Source organism: Vulpes vulpes, unplaced genomic scaffold (genome assembly GCF_048418805.1).
Source record: "Vulpes vulpes isolate BD-2025 unplaced genomic scaffold, VulVul3 Bu000000734, whole genome shotgun sequence".
Taxonomy (NCBI): Eukaryota; Metazoa; Chordata; class Mammalia; order Carnivora; family Canidae; genus Vulpes; species Vulpes vulpes.
This window is the reverse complement of record NW_027325722.1, coordinates 58,102-80,731: the sequence shown is the minus strand read 5'-3', so window position 1 is coordinate 80,731 and position 22,630 is coordinate 58,102. Positions and strand designations below refer to the sequence as shown.

General features: G+C 33.9%; 1 long non-coding RNA gene across 5 annotated transcripts in view; it reads left to right on the top strand.

Annotated features, from left to right (window-relative positions):
• LOC140596716 (uncharacterized) overlaps positions 1 to 22,630 on the top strand; it is a 39,756-nt gene that overhangs the window by 8,221 nt on the left and 8,905 nt on the right. For 3 of the 5 annotated variants that reach the window (XR_011998615.1, XR_011998614.1, XR_011998613.1), the window contains exons 2-4: positions 430 to 1,487; positions 4,892 to 5,092; positions 22,197 to 22,244. This is a non-coding gene — a long non-coding RNA (uncharacterized lncRNA). The remainder of the gene's footprint in view (positions 1 to 429; positions 1,488 to 4,891; positions 5,093 to 22,196; positions 22,245 to 22,630) is intronic. The other 2 variants (XR_011998617.1, XR_011998616.1) reach the window with 1 other exon arrangement.

Here is a 22,630-nt window from a genome sequence, read left to right as displayed (position 1 = left end):
TGTATGTCATTATATATTCATTCAAACCCATAGGATGAATAACACCAAGAGTGAACCCTAAGGTGAACTATAGACTTTAGGTGATTATGATGTGTCAAAGTAGCTTACCGTTTTGGTAGAAAAAAAAAAAGTAGGCTGATTGTTGATAATGGGATAATGTGTGTGGGATATAGGGGGAGAGATGGGATCTCTCCCTCCCTCTCAGTCTTGTTGGCAACCTAAGCTACTCTAAAATAGTAAAACCTTAAAAAAAAATCCAGTACCCTTTAGCTTTCACCACCTTATGATCCCAGCTACCTTCCAAGCCATAAGCAATCAGTCATTTATTTTATGTTTCTATACCTTTGCCTATTCTGGATTTGTAGTGAATCTTCAAGATTGCTAATACTGTGGCTGCACTGGCTCATATGATTTTTATTTTGGTTATAGGACACATTTCGGCAAGAAATCATCAAGGAACTTCGAAGAACAAGATTTATAACTCACACGTCCTGGAGGGAATATGGCATGCCAAAGGCACAGAGTAAAGGCAAGGTAGAGAGAAGGGGGTGAGAGACATAGAAGATGGAGAGAGAAAGGGACGGACAGAGAGACAGACAACCCTGAACTTGGGGTTCTGCCTTTATTAGGGTTCAAGTGTGGAGTGTTTATAGAGTTTCATGCGTTCACTTTTCACCAGCTAATTTAAAGCATAAGAGCAGGAATTAGGGTTGGGGATGTAAAAGCAGGGTCCCTCAAGCTGTCAAGTATCTCAGTTAACTAAGGCTTTTTTGCGAAAGGAAACTTCATGGCGGGGGTGGCCTAATTCCATGCCTGGTTGTTTTGCTAGTAGTTGGGTCACAGAACTAATAATATATTTATTCAAGATGACTGTCTTTTAATAAAAATTTCCTGGCCATAAAAAAAACCTAATGTCAACCGCTCATACAACACCACCATCAACAACAAAAAGCTTCATGTCAGGCACTTATATTACACAGAGAATCTACATTATCACATTTGCTTGTTTTATGTATCTCCTCGCACTCTTGCTAGAGACAAAGGAGAACTCCCCAGGATAGAACAGCTTCACTCTGTCTTCCCAGCAGGAATTCCAAAATTTCTGTGGACAAGTGCTTGATATATTTGCCTGTTAGTGAATGTAGTAATCCTGCCTTTGATCTACCATGCATTTTCTGCATGAATTTATGGAGAGATGAAAGCTGATGCCCTGTCATTTTAGACCATTGAGCTCCGGACTCAAAGGAACCACATTTGAACATATGAAGAAACTATGTGACATTACCTGAGGGTTTGTGATGAACTGGATATTCCCTATTTGCTCATCCCAGACTTACCTTCCCCCCATCCCAATCCTGCTGTGTCGCAGAGGCTGACCTCCATGGACTTCATCAATCTGGTTGTCTTGCCTCTGCTGCTAGTTGTGATCAGCCCATGGAATGCACACATCGGACGCTAGAGGAAGATGAAAGAGAGATACATATCAGGTTTCTTATTTCTCTGTGTTTCTCTCTGCTCGTTTGAGGGTTTGTGTGTTTTTTATTGTTGGTGGTGGTGTTTTTGTATTGTTTTGTTTTTAAACATGTGTATTTCTCTACTACTGTCCACAGCTTCTGGTCATGCATTACACAACTGTACTTCTAAGAGCGTTCTGATAGCCGTTCCCTTCTTTATCCCTTCACGTCTAAGGGGTAAAAGACGCATTGATTGCTTGCTGCTGCTTCATGTTCAGGGCAGGCGCTTCACCGTTCTTTACATTTCCCTTAATCATCCCAACTCCTGTATAAATACCACCTTGTGTAACTCTCTCTCATTAGACTTTTTCCAGTTACCTCTTGAGTGTGCCTGTTTTATGCTAGTAGTTTGAAAAATACATGAGATTCTCATTGGGTACAATTACTGGATAGAGATTTGCTTCTGTTTGGCAGAATGTGTGGGAAGAAATAAGCAAAGGACTATTTGGTTCTATTTGGTTTAACCATTGTACAGAAAGTAATTTTGCATTTTCCATGTACTTTGAAATGTTTCTCAACCTACTTCTTTAGTGTTGGGTTGGTGGGCATGTTCTTGATTCCAGCCAACAGATTATAATAAGAGGTGCCATGTATCATTTGTAAGCAGAGGCAGTTCAGAACTGTAGTAAATTCTCCATGCTTTATTTTCCTCTAACTTAGCCGCAGCTAAGGCCAGATTTTCTCAGGATAAAGAAGACTTGCCCTCCCAATACCAGCTCTCCAAATTTTCTGACGTAAAACCATGAATACGTTAGACTAAGTAATGAAAATTTTGACATATGAGTACTACCTTGCATGTTTTATAGTAAAGATACATCTGCACAATAATAAAGTCCATTTGTAAAGTGTTTCTCTGTTACATCATTTGTAACAGCAGAAGACTAGAAACTATTAAAGCTTCCACAAATAAAAACAAGTTAAATAAACTGCGGTTTAAACACACAGATACAGAAAAATTGCAGGCTATAATGCTACGTTACCTGAAGAACACTCTCTATGGATTGTCAACTTTTTGTAAGAGGAAGAAATATAAGTACATATTCCTGTTTGCTTTATTTGTGTGAAGAAAAAGTAATATAATAACAAAAACATAGTAATGTAGTGGTCTCAAGATGAGTGAGGATTGGGTGGAAGTAACAATTCTAAATGTACAGCTTCTCAATTAGTTTGAAACATTTTTGAACCATTGAATGTAATGATTTATTTAACAAATGACAATTGAATATTTTTATCTCTAACATCAGAAAAATAAAAATGAGTAAGAGCAATGCACTATACATTCTCAAAAAAATGAATCAATGGAACACCAAAGAAGGCCTCAGAAGAAATGCAAGTGAAGCAAATATTCAGCTGTTGACACCTGTAGGTAGAGGATCAATTTGTTTCAATAATGATGCTGGAGAGATTAAATTCCTACTGCAAAATGTAGATAATGTATGTGTCTCAAAATATATTTTAAAATAAGATATTACTCAAAGATATATTTTGAAGAATTATAATATGCACAAATTATTTTTGAAGGGTGTGAATATATATGTGTATATATATCCATATATAAAGATTAGCTTAAATAAATATAAGATTTCTGCATGTCAAAAATCATAAAATTTCAAAACAAAAGACTTAGGCAAAAAAAATGTGAGAGAATATAATTTTCCAAAAAATAGTGAAATAAAAATCTGATATCCTTAAACAAAAAAGAGATAAAATGGTCATTTGAAAAAATAGTAATAGAGAAACTGAAAAAAGCTGTTATGCCTAGAAACTTTCAAAGGAGGAAATACAAGTAATCAATAATTGCATTTATGTAGTCCAATGTTAATTGTGATCAACTGATAACCAGATATCGTTCACTAGGCTGTCATAACTGAAAATGATTTTTTAATGCACAATAATTTACAGTTGTTCCGGGAATATATGTGGTAAGGTGCTTGTAGACATATCAATAGGTGAATAGGCAACTTAGCAACACACGTCAAAAGCCCTAAGAATATGAGAAAATATAGATGTTTCCCCAATTGGGGCTATTGCAAGTAATAATTCGTTGAGCAAAATGTCAGCTATTTTCTCTAATTTTAGGTTACATACTACTCAATATAGAGTTATTTTTTTAGTATGTGTATAAACAATGACTATAACTTTTCCATATATTTATGGCTGCATGTTTTATTCTATGAAATGCTTTCTTGTGTTGATCTCATGACTGGAAGTGTTTTCATTTGATGAAAATAATTATTAGGAGCAAACAGTTTTTAACCTGATAGTTTCTTTTCCATTAGCTTTGCGAACAAGAATTAATACAAGAACACTTCTCCAAAAATGATCTCTCATTCAACAACTATCAATGAGCATCTACCATATATCAGATCAGGTATGGTGTTAGGTGCTAGGAATAAGGCAGCAAACTGTAAAAACAAGACAAACAAGTAAAAAAATAATCCTGCCTGTATACAGTAACTAATATTCTAGTGCATTTTGAAGCACTGAAAAGATGATAGTTTCTGTAACCAGATATGTGAAAATAATCAAAATAAAAAGATACCTTCACATGTTCCTACCACTTGCTCTTTTTTAAATAATCACATACAGCTAATTGCCTTCCCTGTCCCTTTCCAACACAGTTCTTTTTCTTTATGATAATAATAAAATATTCATTAAATAATTAATTCGGAGAGACAATATTAAGGTAAAAGATTTTCAAGTTCTCAAACTCATCATTGATACATATCCTCCAATATTCATTTATATTTTGTCTATAGTTCTACATTAAAATATTTCACTTGCCTGGGGAAACATTTAACAATATTTATAACAAAGAAAACCTACCCTTGGAGAGTGGAAGCAATGCTGAATTGTTTCCTACTATTCATTAAAGCTCAATTATAAAAAAAAAAATATTTATGGAATTAATCTGTTTTCTTTCTCCTCTTCTTCCCCATTTTTCTCCTCTCCCTTTCCTCCTTCTTCCCCCTTTTTTCCTCCTCCTCCTTTCCCTCCTTCTTTCCCGTGACTCTAAAGTGATGTGCTATATCAGATTTTGTATATATTTGTGCTTATGTTTGAGTATAAATATATATCTTCTGATATATTATACATATATAATCTACATATATAGCTACATTATACATATATATTATGACTACTCTAATATTTAGTAAGTTTTTAAGTGATTATTTTTATAATGAGACTTTTGAATAAAATATTTAGGCTCCCCTTTGTATTCATTATGAGAAAAAAATCTTGCATTCTCTTCCTCCCTCATACCTTCCTCTGCTCCGTCACTTAATATTATCTTCCTTTTGTGTTTATCTTTGTATGAAATCTATGCTTTTGTCCCTGAATTTATCATTTTATTTTTTAAATTTATTTATTCATAGGGACACAGAGAGAGAGAGAGAGGCACAGACACAGGCAGAGGAAGAAGCAGGCTCCACGCAGGGAGCCAGACGTGGGACTCGATTCCAGGTCTCCAGGATCACACTCCGAGCTGCAGGCTGCACTAAACCGCTGTGCCATCGGGGCTGCCCGAATTTGTCATTTTAAAAGATGTCCTTTGGCTGCAAGCTATTGTGCATAAGGTAATAAGGAGAATTATTTTAATATCCAAATTATTTTGTTTTCCTTTATTCATTTGATATTATCAGAATATCCAATATTTATATTCTATCCTATTATTCCTATTCCTGCCTTGGTTTTTATGGTTTCAATTTTTAGTTGAATATATTAAATTCATTCCACTGGAGGATCCCTGGGTGACTCAGCGGTTTAGCGCCTGCCTTCCGCCCAGGGCACTATCCTGCAGTTCCTTATCAGGCTCCCTGCACGGAGCCTGCTTCTCCCTCTGTCTCTCTCTCTGTGTCTCTCATGAATAAATAAATAAATAAAATCTCTAAAAATAAGTAAATAAATAAATTCTCCCTAATAGTCTTTTGCCAGGATCTTTCCATTCACTTCTTACCTAACTATAGCCTTTCTTCCAGAAAGGCTTGTATGAAAAATGTATCCTGCTATTTTACGGTAAAAACTGTTTTGTCTATATACTTTATACTTGGAAGATGACTTTGCTGGATATAAGATCCTTGTATCATATTTTCTTTCCTTGAGTCTCTTTGCAAGTGTTGATCTTCTATCAATGAATATTGCAGCCAAAGTGATTACCTGGACCTTCATTTTCAATTTATCTGTCTTGTTTCCTTTCCTTTATAAGTGACATACTCTTTTTCACCAAGAAGCCAAATGGATCTTTCCTAATAAACTCAACGGAACATTTGTTTATTTCATTTTCTCCTTCACATATTCAGTTTTGCACATGTTATATATTTGGTTCCTGTCTTTTCTTTACTACTTGTTCACTACTTATTTGAATTTAGTTTCCTTTTGTTAATTTTTCTCATTTCACTTTTCTATGTATCCTACTGTTCTGTTTCTTTTCTTCCTATTTATCTTCCTCTTTACTGGCCATTCTTTCCTGTGTGCTTAGTGTTTTTTTTTTTTTTTTGTAAAAGTTGTGATTACATATTTAATATTTTTGTGTTAATGTTGGGAGTGTTGGATTCAAATTTTATCTGCTTTAATGTCTCGGTTTTCTTCCATGTTTTTTCTCTGTTGGGAAGTTTTCCTATTACCCCTTTTCTTTTTTTTTTTTTATTACCCCTTTTCTTAAAGTAACATTATATGGATGCTTTATCTATTCCCCTTTGTTGGTTTTGTTGTTGTTTCTTTCTGTGAGGTTTTTTTTTTTTTTTTTTTTTTTTTTGGTTTGCTTTTTGGCCTATTTTTGTTGAGTTGGATTTTCAGAGAAGAAATTAGCAGGGGATAGCAATGACCGCATTCTTAAGTACTGGTTCTTAACAACTTTTGTCTAATTTCTCTGTAGATGTTTGCCTTTTATTTATTGATATTATTTGATTACTGATATTAAGAGCCCTTTATTTACTAGAAATTATTTTGTTACATGCATAGTGTTATTTAAATGAGCATAGAAGTCCATGTAGTATTATTTTATAAATCTTTATAAATCCTCATTCACTTTATGTATAACCTTTTGTCATTGATGGTTCTATTAGGATAACATAAACCTCTTTAAATATTGCAAGCAATTTAGAGTTTAGCACAGCAAATTAAGTGCTTACAAATCTGTTGAAAGGACTGAGAAGTAAAAGGTCAGGGCATACCACCAATAGATCTCAGGTTTGTTGATAGCTTTGGGGGAATTATGAAGTTCCTATTTCCAACCCTGCTCAAAAGGTACGGGAAGTCACTGCTGTTGGTTGCTGCAGGGCAGGCTGTAACACTGAAGAGAATGATTCTTAATGGCCAGCAGACACTAAAAATTCTCACATTCACCATATCCATGCTTTTGCTTTCTGCTGCAAAAGGAAGAATAGAACTGTTTCACTTCTGCCTTCCAGATCTAACAGTCACTCATATTATTATAATCTAAACCAAAGCCCTGCCACAAAGCACCCTGGGAAATTTGTGTTCTAGACATGCTTCTAAGCTATAGGAGAGAGCACGGAAGGTGGTGAGAATGGTTCTGAGTACCAACAATCCTTTTCCTCAGTGCCAGTACACAGCCTTCTATTCAAGCTTATCTCCCAAACAATGGCAACAAGATCATGTGACTGACAAAGATGATGTGCAAGTGACAATGTGTTTGCTCTTTTCCTGAAATCCTCATCATATGTTATACTATATATAGCATTAGATAGTCTTTATTTCTTTTCTAGTGTAATCACAAACCCCCTTCTATAACCTGTAAAGACTGATTAATAAGTCATTCCCTCAACCCTTTATAAAAATTGTGCAGAAAAAAAGAAAGTCTTCACTTTTTAAATTCATATTATTTACTTGTTTATTTATTTATTGTATACTCCATACCCAGTATGGAGCTTGAACTCACAATCCTGAGATCAAGAATCGCAAGTTCTACTGACCAATGTAGTCATGGCGTGCTGAGAAAAGAAAAGCTTTAAAAAAGGCAACTGATAAGATACAGAACAATGAAGACAATATGATTATTTGTCTAGTCTTTGTTTAACAACTGGTATTTAGTTGCTATTTAAAACTTGTTTCTTTCACTTTCCACGCTATGTTCCATTTATACTCAGTCAGTGCCTCAAAAGTTTGTGATACTCTGCTTAGTAAGGTGATTCAAACTTTGACTCCTTAAATATCATGCTATGTTTGATATTTGATTGCTGTGGCCTTGAGAACCCATGAGTTGGACAAACATAATCCTCTCTGCTTCTACTGTGTAGCAGAAATTATATTGCACCTTACTATTAAGATTGTAACTACAAACAGTTGGCCTTTACCTATTAATTTGGTTGCATTAGAAACTCAGTAAGAGTAAGGTTTTTTTTCTTTGTTTTGTTTTTAATTTCGAGTTCATTGAAACCATCACTGTGCCCTTGTAAAACAATTCCGCCTTTGGAAACGAACACCTGTAAACCATCAAAGCAGTAAATTATAGGGAGGGGAGACAAAATCATTTTTGAGGGTGTTCTGAGGGATTATAATGAAAGGAGTCATTCTCACTTTCAACCCTGAGTTTCCAATCTGTTTTCTAAGACAGAAAAAAACATTTGTGGTCATAAATAAAAAAAAATTTAGAACATTTCTTCAATTCTACCAGGTATTTTCTATAAGCCATTCCACTATATAACTGGACCAACTGCTTCTGGGTAATGAGGCACCCAACAAGGTGAGTGATTCCCTTGGGTATGAGTCCTTTGCTTTACTCTTTTGTTGTAAAGTGAATGCCTTGGTCAGAAGCAACATTGTATGGGATGATAATTGTAGCAAATAATGTATTCTATAAATCAGTGGGTAAGACTGAGGGCAGGAAAATTAGAGACACAGAATGGAAATGCTTATCTATAGTAAGTGATAATATCAATGGGGGGAAGGATTACTACTCTTTGATTCAAAAGGGTAAACATTCATTAAACTGCCACCAGAGCTTACTTCCACCCTTCCCTCTGGGGCTAGTGTTTGAGGTTTTTCTGACTCCAAGATACTTGGCAATAAAATCAAAGTGTAAGCCAATCTTCAATATGAGATCAAATGATGCTAACTTACATACACACATTTATAGTTGTATTACCAAAAAGATCCCTGGAAAAATGATAGGAGCTGATAGATTTTTTTAAATATATATATATATATATATATATATATATATATATATATACACACACACATATATACATATACATATACATACACACACACAAGGGAAAATAGAGGTTCTATAATGCAATGTGAAAGATGTTAGTTTTTCTGATCCTGCTATGGTAATAGCTGAAATTAATCTCTCAACAGCTGAGAAATTTGGCAGAGGTATTTGGAGGCTGAGAATGTCCCTATGAGAAGAAGAAATTTTTAAAAATATAAGAGGAATAATCAAGAATAGAGAATTCCTGTTCACCTTTCCAGCTGTCACAAAGTGGTGGCTCATATTTTTAAAAATGATATAAAGAAAATTCCCCAGGGAAGGAATCAAGCCAACAGCTTTAAAGAGTAAAATAGCTGCAGAAATCTTTAAAGGAGTACATAGACTGAGAAAGTCAGGGTGAGGACATGGAAGCAGTAATCCAAATGGAAATAACAGGTCTGTAAAGATAGGATGGTGAGAGAAGAGAAAAACAGACAAGAACAAAGACACTTCCTACAGACATCTGAGGTTGTGCAGAGATAGAGTATGGAGAGTAAAAGGAAAAAAAAAGTTGCAGTTTAAGTTGGCACTAAAGAAAAACAATGGTGATACTTGTGCTCCCTAAATGATGGTAGCAATATTTATAAAGGAACTTCAGAAATAGGAAAGAAGGAGTCTGAGCTGATGCAAGGTGGCAACAAAATAATAAGCACTTGCTTATTTATTGGAAATGATCAGCTCAAGAACTAAGTTCAAGGAAGTAAGTACTCTAAAGAAATGTTTTACATATTTAAGCACATCTTACATATGATTTACTACACTATTTAAAAATAGTAATTGCAAACAGAATCTCGCCTTGGTAATTTTTGAAAATTGAAAGACTAAAAGTTGTAGACAATGAAACTGGACCTTGATTTCAAGAATTTTCTAAGCATAGCATAAAACATATGATAGGCACAACGGTAGCAAGGAGAAAAGCTATTGGGTTGAGGAATTTGAAGAGATACCATGCTTTAAGAGGAAAGTGGGAAGAATATTAATTTTATTTCTATGAAGCAAATGTTTGATTAGGAAAACAACAACACAAACAGTTTCTGTTTAAGACCATCTGTCTGAACACTGATGAAATATGTGAAGACATTTCCCAGCAACCCCATCAGCAGCCCATACGCAGTGGTGGGGGATTGTGTGTGAAGGGTGTATAGTGCAAGGTGCCAGAGAAATGAGACAAGCCTGCTTTTATAGCTTCTGTCTGTATATATGGCCTGGAGACTTTTTTACAAGGAGATTCTCAGGTACTTCCAGGAAAGTAAAATACACAAGTGAAACTGGGACTCTAATATACACTCAAAAATGAATTTTATTTAATGCAGCTGACATTGCTTTTTACAGGAGGAGCACAGGTTGTAGACAGATACGAAGAGAGTTCTCTAGAGAACAGTAGGAAGTACAATTAAACAGATCAAAGTAGCAAAACCATAAATGTGCTACCAGATGCAAAAGTGGCACTGTGGAATGTGACCATGCAGAGAGACTGACTCAAGGAGAACTACTGGCTTGCACTCTTTAGAGAGGACTGTGGTGCAAAACAAAACGTGGAGAAGAAAAGCAAATGAAATGAAGGCAAAATCCACTATTAGAAAGTAGAGCAAGGCTGAACAAAGAGCTTCCAGGGATCATTTTTGTGTGTGTGTCTTAGTTCTATGTGGTCTCCTCACAAGCAGGTTACTCACGCTACTTCAAGTTCCATTGCACACACAGGAGCAGCTTAACGGAGGGTTACGTACCTGTTTACAGGAGAACAATTACAGTTTATTGTTGTATTTTCCTGTGTCAAAGTGAACTGGAACATTACTTTGGGGAACAAATTTCACATTTCACTAACTCATGTGAAAGCATGAGCAGATAGGAATGCTTTCCGGAAGATAAATTTTTGAAGGAAGAAAAAGGGAAATCTTGAAAAGGATATGGTGAAGTACAGTATATGACAGCATAGGAGTATAAAAAGCCACTTAAAAAAGCAAAACCAAGAAAGTATCCTACTTAGAAATAACAAAGGAAATCTCTCTGTATAAAACAGAAATTGATGAGCTTGAGGATGAAGATATTAAAAACAGTTTTCAAACATCTAAGGGAAGTAGTAGAACAGAGTCAAAATAAAGTGGTCTTTTTGGAAAGAAAAGAAACTTCTGGTTAAAATATATATAATGTTCTGCCTGAGGGAACCAGGAGTGGAGGAGACCAGGGAACACACTATGAAGTGCTTGAGAATCAGACGGCTCAAGTAATGAAAATAAATAATCGTAATGATGTCACATACACAAACATGCATACATGATAACCTGCTTACATGATATTTTACGTGAGTTGTTTGATGTTTTTAATAATCCTTCAGTCTAGTTATCTTAATTCCCATGTTGCAGGTGAAAACACTGAGTTTCAAAGAGATCTATCAAGATTTCCATGAAAAAATAGTTATTAATCTCCCTTATCATCACTTTTGCCTATGGACTCCTTATTTATGGAAGTGGATTCCTATATTTAGAATGAAATATAAAAGCTTGGGTTTTTATTTGGCATGTCTTTTTTTAACATTTCTTTCTAAAAATTCTTATTGTATTTTATGTAATTATTGGTCTGCATTTGAAGATAAATCAGGAAATAAAACTTTCTTTACCACCACTAGGTAGAAAAATACTGTGCTAGAAGACAAAATCATTCACTAGAAGGGCTGACCAGAGAAATTATAACATAAAAATAAAAAATAATAATTAGAAGAGTATTAAGGGAAAAGTGGTAAAAACTGCAGTGAATTCAATTTATGATAATAGATGTTACTTTTTAACATGTTTGTTGGTGTAAAACACATAGGTATCATATACACAGAACTTCTTAACATAGAGGGAATCCCACCTTATAAATAGGCTTCGATTTTCCACCTTACACCATTCTGGCATTGTGTTAAACACTATGAGAGACATGGAGTGATAGAAGAATTTTGTATTCAGGAGTGAATAAAGGGGAGAGGGTGGTATGCACAGATCAGGCAATATAACTATAATTAACCCTGAACATTTACTTTTCATTAAATTATTCCATTAGTTTTGTATTCATTCATTCACTCAACAAAGAATTTATATATTTATCTATATAATTATCTATAGCCACTAAGGAAACCAGTATGGACTTTCCATAATAAGTTAAAAATAGAACTATCATATGATCCTGCAATCCTACTTTGGGGTACATATCCAAAGGAAATGAAAATAGCATTATTTACAACAGGCAAGATATGGAAATAATATGTGTCACTTAATGGACAAATGGATTAAAAAAAGATGTGATATATATATAAACACATGATGAAATATTATTCTGCCATGGGAAAGAAGGAAATTCTGGCATTGAAGACAATATGGATCTTGAGGGCTTATGCTAACTGAAATAAGCCAGACAGAAAAAAACAAATACTGCATGATATTATGTATGTGTGAAATCTAAAAAGAAAAACAAACAAAAAATCCAAAACACAGAAACACAAAACTCATAGAAACAGATAGTAGAAAAGCAGTTGCCAGAGATGGATCCATCTCTGGTAAGAGGGAAAAGAGGGAGAACTTAGTTAAAGGGTACAAACTTTCAGCTACAAGATAAAAGAAGTCTGAGGATCTAATGTGAAACATGGTAACTATAGACAACAACACTGTTACATAATTGAAAATTGCTAAGACATTAGAATTTAAATATTCTCACCAAAAACAAAACAAAACAAAACTATCATACCTCAGGGATAAATTATTAACATTTTTGTGGGCTTCATTCCAGGTTTAATTTTGTATATATACATATATGCATATGCACACATGTGTATATCTTGTTATATATATATATAATTTAAGGACCCTTTGTCATCTTATAGATCATGAACAGTTTCTTAATCATTTAGTAGTCTTCTATAATGCCATTTTAATAGCTATATATTTTTCCAGTACATGTGTGTATATGTGTACATGTGTACTATTAATTTAATAATTTCTCTGTGTTGGGTATTTACATCACTGTCAACATTTCACTACTATAAAAATGTTGTATTAAGCATACTTGAGGTGAACGTGAACATATCTGTAAATTCTTCTTGTGAGGAGTCCCTAGAAGTCTAATTGTTACATATGATATTTTGCACAGTTTTCTGATTTCTAATATACATTGGTATTTATATTCCTAAATCACACTACAGAAAAATTTGAACTTTTTTTCAAACCAGCTGTTAAACATGAGTGTCAATTTCTTCACGCTCTTGTGAACAATGGGCACAATTAAAACTGTTTTAAACAACAACAAAACAAAATTTAAAAACTAAGGGAGAGTTTGCCCATTTACACTTTTCTTTTCTTTTTTTTTTCTTCCATTTACACTTTTCAAACAAATTCCTACTGGCACATATATCTTTTTCTTTATATATAGTACATAAATCTCTATAGTATATCTCTATTCTCTCTCTCTCTCTTTTAAATATTTTATTTATGTATTTATGAGACACACACACAGAGAGAGAGAGGCAGAGACACAGGCAGAGGGAGAAGCAGGCTCCAGGCAGGGAGCCTGACATCGACTCCCTCCCGGGTCTCCAGGATCACACCCTGGGCTGAAGGAGGCACTAAACCGCTGAGCCACCCAGGCTGCCCTCTATTTTTATCTTTGTCTCTGTATATTTAATATGTATTCTTATATAACTATTCCTCATTGATGAACCACCTAAGCTCCTTACTCTGAAGTCCTAGGCATATATATAGGTTCCTGTGTTCCACATATTGGTTTCTGGGCTTTCAGTGACTCCGGGTCAGCAAAATTTTCTACAATTGTCTGGTGAATTAAGTGGAAGGTATTTCATGAAAGAAAGGTGTGGGATGAAGATGAGAGTGGAAAGGAAGGCTGGTGGAAAAATCTTAGAAGGTGCAAAATTTGGAAGCCACAGGGTTTGTGGCTGCTAGGGAGACTTTAAGTGGAAAAAAAGGTTTATTTGGAGAATAAACCTCTGCAGAGAAGTGGTTCTGATGGAAGCAAAATTGCTAATTCACTCCTGAGCAGAACTCCCCAGACTCAGAGTTAACTAAAGAAAGAAAGAAAAAAAGTTCTACATCTGCTTGCATAAAATTATTTATAACTCAAAGTAGTGTTTGGAATTTCACCAAGAAAAAAATTATTATGGTTAGCGTGTACCCAATTTTCCAATACAAATAAACAGAAAGGGTTTGAGGTTATTAATCAATCATGTGTTGATACAGGTAAGTTTATGCTTATTGTTTTTTCCCCCTCACAAACATAAACTAAGTTACTCTGCAAAAAGAAAAATTGTGATTTGCTCTGAGTTTGCTTCTTGGAATGTGGATTACAGAGATATGTATTCTAATTATTCCCAGTGTAGGGATCTGAGGAAATTTACTGGACACTGGGAAGGAAAGCACCAGCATTGTAAGAAAATTGGAGAGTGATATTGTCGTTTCCAGAATTAACATGTCTTATTTCAAAACTGCCCTTAAATTTGTTGGTATGGGGAAAAAAAAAGAGAGAGAGAGAAAACAGCATCTTCTCTGAGGTTCTAGATACCTGGTCCTGTCACTCAAAATACAGGTAATTATAATTATAATTTGAGAAAGTTAAATGACCTGGACTTCCTGGTAAGGCCTGTTTATCATTTGTAATAAGCATTCTATGGAAAGACGTCGTCCAATATTATATCAATGGATTTTTTTGTCTATTCCTGCTATTTCAAACAGCAGTTCTAATTCTTAATGGTGTTACAGAGAAAACAAAAGTCCCTTCCCATAAACAAGAAATTTTCAACCTGATTTTTAAGCGGACTGCTAATTGGAATATAAAGCATATTAAAATATGATGGGGACTCCAAGTGCCAGGAAAGACCAAAAGGGGGGCAAACTATGGGTTTATACATCAAATCTCAGGACACATCTTCAGCAAAAATCAAGGTCTCTGTGTATTTATGTGTGGTTTGAACAAGAAGACATCATACTAATTCAGAGCATAACTTTTTACTGGACGAAGACAAGTAATTTCTTTTTCAGTCATTAACCAAATAATAAATTATTTAAATAGGAGGTATTTAGATCCTGTTCACAGGTATGTATGTAGAGACTACCTATTTGAAAACAAGCCCTTTTTTGTGGGTTGAAAATCCTTTCAACCCACAAAAATAAGCCAATCTCAATATTCTAACTACTCTTTTGTCTTTTATGCTAGCTGTTTTGAGATATATTTCATTAAGGGGAGGATTTTTCTCAAATGGGTAAAATGAGTGAATAATGTTGGAAAGCAAGGGCAAAAGTAGCAATTATTTGAAAAAATGGCCTGTAGGGTGAATTAAATAGTTATATATATATAATAAAATGATCAATGATTTTTTGGAAAGAAAATTTTTCATTTTCTGATGTATGATTCTCTGTAATCTCTATTCCTAAAAGACTACACCTATAAATGGGGCTTCTGTGCCAGCAGCCAAACACTTTAGATTTCTTTTTTTTTTTTTTTTAAACTACAGGTCACAATCCAGAGTGTAAGTGTGAATGTGTGTGTGTGTGTGTGTGTGTGAGAGAGAGAGAGAGAGAGAGAGAGAGAGAGATGACAGAGACAGAAACAGAGATAGAGAAAGAGAGAGAGAGAGAGAGAGAGAGAGAGAGAGAGTGAGGTGAGAAGGGGTGGAAGGAGAAAGAGAAAATATTTTGTTGCATTCCCCTATACAATGCAGTGCATCTTTGTTCTTTATTTGATTGCTATTTTATTTTCCTCCTCTCCAGTACCACATCGCTTTTTGTTTCTTTTTTTCCTCTGGGTATCTATATGTCGGCATATCTAACAACACTTCTTCACATTTGAAAGATGAGAAAATTACTAAATCCGCAAGTCCTTATATCTCATATAGCATCTGGCTTATATGGTATCTAGCAAATGAACCTAAACACCTTTAAGAGCTTAATAGTCTCTTTTTCTCCTAAATTTTAAAATTATTTCACAGTAAAACATTTTGGTATTTGGGAATGCATTTTAAGCTTCCCGTTGAAAATCACTGAATGTATATCCATCACCTCTGTATAACAAACTAAGCCAGAATGTTTTATAATTACTATTAAAATGGAAATCCCTAAGAACTAAAAATTTGAGATTTCCTTCTGTAAAACTGATTAATTAAAATTTTGATCCTGAGTTTTCCTGATTTAATTTTTTCATAAATAGACAAATAGATATTTATATGGTCTGCCAACTTCAGCTTCAGTATCTAGGGGGAAAAAGTTGTCAGACAGGCATGTAATAATCATATTGGTCAATCTAGCTTGATTGCTTTCTTCCAGCAATGGGCAGTTGTAATTTCCTATCACATTTATAGTCAGTATATTTGAGAAAGGGCAAAATAGGTTAATGAAATCATTATAATTTCATTCAAATGATATATATTTTAAAAGCTCAATTAAAGAAACAGATACCAGGGCACCACATTTTATTTTGCCTTATGGAGACCACTTTGCTGTAGTACCTTTAAAAGATACTGAAAAAAAACACATTTACCAGTGCTGAAATGAATGTGAAGTCATTATCATTACTAAACATATCCATAAAGTAAATTTATTGTGAAAAGAGATGATGTGGTTTTTTTTTGAAATTCATTTGTTCTTTCATCTATCCAATGCATGTTTTATCAAATTCTTCTCCTTTTAAGATGGCATAACTGGTTTTAAAAGAGTACTCAGAAGTTAGACTAAGCCGGAATTTAACATCATTGCTTATTATTTGTTTGTTTTTAAGCAAGGTAATAAGTTTCTTTAATGATAAGTTTCTTTGTAAGATGGACATATTGATGTTACTATCCTCATTGTAATAAGGGAAAGAAATAAATATAAAATTACAGCGACTGATATACAAGATGTTAATAAATTTTATTATCATTTTTATTGTTATTATTATGTTGCAGCCTTTAGAGCTGTGGAACAGGTAGAGTTGAATAGTATATTCCCTTCCCCTCAGCTTACTGGTGTCCAGGTAAGAAAGCAGAGAGATAATATTAATATGGTAATATTGTGTCAAGATATGACCTAAACACACTTTATCTAAATTAACTCACTTATATTGTCAATGATTGTATGAGGTGAAATTTGTGGGTGTCCCCATTGTACAGACAAAGAAATAGTATCTCCAAGTTATACAGCTAGTTAAAGCTGAGTTGGGGGGCAACTGAGTGGCTAGGGGTGCCTGAGTGGCTCAGTTGGTTAAGCGTCTGCCTTCAGCCCAGGTCATGATCTCAGGGTTGGGATGGAACCCTGCATTAGTCTCCTTGTCCAGCAGGGAGTCTGCTTCTCCCTCTCTCTCTCCTTCTGCCTCTGCCTACCACTCCTCCTGCTTGTGCTCTCTCTCTCTCTCTCTCTCTCTGTCAAATAATTAAATAAATAAATAAATAAAGTCTTTAAAAAATGCTGAGTTGGTATATGAATCTAGGCAGTCTGGATTCAGAGTCATTGTCTTTGTGTTTGTTTAATCCTTAACATTATAACTGTATGCTTCCTAATTCATACTACCTATGAACCCTTGATTCTTTGGATTAGAACAATACCTAGAAAAATCTGAGATACTTCAGAATCTTTCTATCAGTACTCTATTCATGGCTATGAAATCTCAGGTAATAACCATAATTTCTTCCCATAAAAGAAAGAGAAATGGCTGTCCCCAACCACATTCAGTGTTTTTCTTCTAGTTATAACTCAGCCATCAGGATATCGGTCTCTGCACACAAAATAACCCAAATTTCCAGAGTGAAAAGGAATTTCTCCATATTTTACAATTATTCTAACATCCCTTGCCCAAGATAAGCAAAATCCATAAGGGCATTCGGCCATGACCTTTCCCCCAAACACTACTGCTCCTTCTGGCACAAATAATCCATGTTCTTCACCCAAGTCATTTATTGCACATTTGCTCTGGACCCAGCAGCAGGAAGATAATGAGAGAAATTCAACGCTACTATCCCCACCTTCTGGAAGCTTACAACCTTTTTAAACAAATATGCAACCATAATGTATGACCTCATTATGGCATCATGAAAAAAGAATAATATCTATGTCCAAAACAAACTTGCATATATGTAAAATGGCACTTGGTTATAAATACAGTGCGTTCTGCTTATTTTAGAATTATTTTCTGCCCTCACTCAATGATAAAGAATCCAGACATTTTTCATTTCCATAGTGTGGCAGGGGAGGCATAATTCCTATTTCATCCTTATGGAGACAATGTATTTTCTGGGGAATTCCAGGTTTATGGGAGTATATTTTGACTTTAAAAGAAAATTGTTTCTCTCTTGGCAACACTTTAGACACCAAATATGTAGATTTTCTACACCAAGAAATTCTCCAATTTTCTGCAGATACCAATTACATGTCCTACAATTTATTTTAATTCCGTTACTAACTACCCAGGATCAGTATGCAGACCCCAATGATTAAAGCTTCAGACTGTCCCACCTCAAACACCAATCACAAGTAGTGGGTCCCCAGGTTACCCACATTTTTGCTGGAATTGGCTACAAATCAGAGATTCTTTTTTAAAAATAATTTATTTATTTATTTGTTTGTTTGTTTGTTTTAGAGAGAGCACACATACGCACAGGTGCCAAGGAACACTGTATATACTTTTTTTTCTTCCAAAAATATGTAGCTAAGTGCAAGAATAACATACATTTTACAAGTTTTAACTAGTCAAGCTAACAGTTTTCACAACATATCTTCTTCTAATATAATTACAAGGAAACATTTCATGTAGTGTGATTGTCACTAGAAAGATTCCAATTTAACTATAATAGCATTAGTGAGTAACAGGGCATGGAAATGAGCTGTACAAACTAGCACCATAAGGAAAAGATTTTATATCCACACTATTTAGAATGGGATCACTACTATCTTTGTGTCTCTGTGATTCCTAAGTTTCTCAGGTAAAAATAAACTTAACATAGTTAAACAAATAACATTTAAAATGAAAAATTCAAGTTTCTATTGAGTCAGAATTTGAGGCAAAGATACAATTAATGTTTCCTTTACCTACACTCTCCCCCATACACACATAACTAAAATCAATTAAGACCTATCGTCTCAATTGATAGTAAATTTCATATAGACTAAAATATGCTCATCCATTTTAAGCTATTCTTTTGTCTCAGATTTCCAGCACACTTGGTTACATACAGGTATAGATATAGATTAAGGCTACATAAGGTATCTGCAATATAGGGACTTATGCAGATATGAACAAAGTGATGGAAGTAAATATTAATTGATTAATATTAATATTAATAATTAATTCTAATAACTTTTTGACGTATGACAAGGAGGTAATTCCCAAACTGGGAAACATTTTCATTATCTTTCCAACCCATGCATTCTGAGAGGTAGTTTTAATAACATATACCACTAATATAATACATTTGACTGTTTATTGATTGATTGATTTTTGTTTTATTTTATTTCTTTTTAAGTAGGCTCCACACCCAGCATGGAGCCCAACACAGGGCTGGAACTCACAACCCTGAGATCAAAACCTAAACTGAGATCAAAAGTAGGTCGCTTAACTGACTGAGCCACCCAGGTGCCCATAAGTTTGACTATAAAAAAAAAAATTAAGTATTGTTTCTCTAAATCAAACCATAATAATTGAAGGGTACTAAATTTCAGTCTGTAGTGAGCTATTAATTAAAGATGAACATATCTGTGTATTTCAACAGAGCAGAAGGTGTTGAATTTCAGGAAATTTGCAGGCCTAGGAGATATTTGCATTTTTAAAAGGAATCACAAGAAACACTATTGTATGAATTTTACACCCACGGATCTCCTAAATTTTAAAATGAAACCAATAATGTGTCTTGTTCCAAAAGTATGATTGACTTAATGTGTTGAAGTTTTTTGTTTTTAATATATATAGTTTTTCCATGACCAATTAGTTGATATACAATGGCCTGTGTCTTCTCCTACAGTATGTGATACATTTTTGGTGAACATGCACTATATTTGCTGCTTCCATAATAAATCTTCAAGTTATCTAACAGAAAGATGTTTATACAATGGGTACAGATGGTATAGACTGACAAATTTTTAGACATTACTTCTTAACACAGTGTCTTTTAACACAGCTTCTCTGGAATGTTGCATATAGGAATTCTAGTTAGAGAAAACATATGTAAACTATGTCTTATAATAAAAGGTAATTTTTTAATCTTTATATTTGTTGTTTAAAATGGGATTGCTAATGTCTCTGTTTCAGCCTTTATGCTAGTTTTATTTTTTGAGATGTAATTAACTACAATAAAGTCTAATTTATAGTTAGAATTTGGTAAGTTGTGACAATATATAAACCTGTGAAACAATTAATACAATCAGGATATTGAACCCATCTCCATAACCTACAAAAATTTGTGTCTTCCCTTGGTAATCACAGTTCCCAACCAAGCTACCTCCAATCTTTCCTAGGCAATAACTGATTTTATTTCTGACATCTTTTATTGGTTTGAATTTTCTAAAATTTTCTTTAGTTAGATCCTATAGTATATGCTTTTTTGTGTGTGTCTTATTTTTTTTAAGATTTTATTTATTCATGAGAGACACACACAGAGAGAGAGAGGCAGAGACATGAGCAGAGGGAGAAGCAGATTCCCTGGGGGGACCCTGATGTGGGACTTGATCCCAAGAACCCAGGATCATGACCTCACCCAAAGACAGATGCTCAACCGCTGAGCTACCCAAGTGCCCCTCAGTTTTAAGATATTATGAATAATAATATTATGAATATTATGAATAAAACTACAAACAATTTGCATATAAATCTTTGTATAGGTATTGCTTTTTTTTTCCTCTCAGGTATATGTCTCAGATAACACAGTAGTGTTATGTTTAACCATTCAAGGTTTAAATCTTACTATTTTTGTTTCCATTTTTCCATGTGTTCTTTGTTGCCTTTTTCTTCTCTTTAATTTATACTAATTGGATATTTTTATGAATTCACATATCACTTTTGTTCACCAATTAACTATAAATACTTATTTTAGTGATTGCAGGTTGATGGTATATATGTTTAACGTTTCAACACTTCAAGTAATATTAAACCATTTCATGTAAAGTGTGAGAACCTTATAATAGTATACTTCCATTTCTATCCTCATGGCCATTTGTTATTGTTGTCACACATTTATTTCCCCATATGTTATAAACTCCACACCACATTGTTATTATTTTTGCTTTAACGGTAAATAATCATTTTTTCCAGTTTAAAATTGTGGTAAAATATACATGATATATTAAAATTGACCATCTTGAGGGGATCCCTGGGTGTCTCAGTGGTTTAGTACCTGCCTTCGGTCCAGGGCAAGATCTCGGAGTCCTGGGATCAAGTCCTGCATCGGGCTCCCTGCAAGGAGCCTGCGTCTCCCTCTGCCTGTGTCTCTGCCTCTCTCTCTCTCACTCTCTCTCTCTGTGTGTCTGTCATGAATAAATAAATAAAATCTTAAAACACACACACATACACACCTCCCTGTTTATCTACAATGGCTGTGCAAATTTGCATTCTGATCAACAGTGCACAAGGGTTCCAATTTCCTGGAAAATATCCCATGTACAGTTGAAAAGAATGATTGTTGTTGGGTAGAGAACTCTATATATATGTTTGTTAGATGTAACTGGTTTAGTTGTGTGGTTCAAGTCCTCTATTTCCTTCTTCCCTCTCCAGAGAAATCTCTTCTGATTTTTCTAATCATTATTGAGAGTGAAGTATTAAAGCATCAAACTATTATTGCAAAACTATTTCTTTAAGGCTTCTTCCAAGAAGAAAGATTAGATTACCAAGGGAAGACAACCTTGCTTTATATATTTTGATTGTTATTAGGTATATAAATGTTTATAATTTTGTATCATGCCGTATGAACATTAATATATAATGTCCCTTAACTTTTATTACCTTTTTTTCATTTAAAGTTTATTTTTTCTAGTGTTACTATAGCCACCCTCTCCTCTTTTGGTTACTATTTGCAAGGGTTTTTTCCATCTTTTCACTTTCCACACGTTCGTGTCTTGGATCTAAAGTGAGTCTCTTATAGACAGCAGATAGTTTAACCATGTTTTAACCCATTCAGCCATTCTCTATGTTTGGATTGGAGAATTTAATCAATTTATATTTAATGTAATTACTGATAAAGACTTCTGTCATTTTGCTATTTGATTTACATCAAATATGTCTTATAGCTTTTTTGTCCCTAATTTCTTGCATTACCATATTCTTTCATGTTTAGTTGATTCTTTTAGTGAAACATTTAAAGTCCTGTCTAACCCCCTCTTGTGTGTATTCTAAAGCTATTTTCTTTGTGAATACTATGAGGATTATATTTAAAATTATACCTGAAACTATAATAATATGCTAATTTGAATTTGTCAATACTATATGAAAGCTCTGCTCCTTTATAGCTCTATCCCTATTCCTTTCAGGTGCTGATGTCACAAAATTACATCTTTATATGCTGTATATCCAAAACCGTAAGTTGATATTTTTTTAATTCACCAGTTTTTTTAAATTATGTAGAAAACAAAATGTGGAATTACAAACCAAACTTCCAATGATACTTTTAGACTAATAATAGTATTTTAAAAAGTTTTCATTTCTTATTCCTACAAAAAACAGAAAGTAAAGTTACCAACTATTGTTACAGTAATAATAGCTTTTGTAATTGCTTATATATTTATATTTCCTGAAATCCTTGTTTCTTCATACATCTTTCAGTTACCATCTATTATATTTTCCTTTTGACATTCAAGACTCTAGTATTTCTTGCAGAGCATGTGTAGTGGTAACAAATTCCCTCAGATTTTTATAAGACAAAAATCTTAATTTATGATATTTTTGAAGTACAATTTTGCTGGAT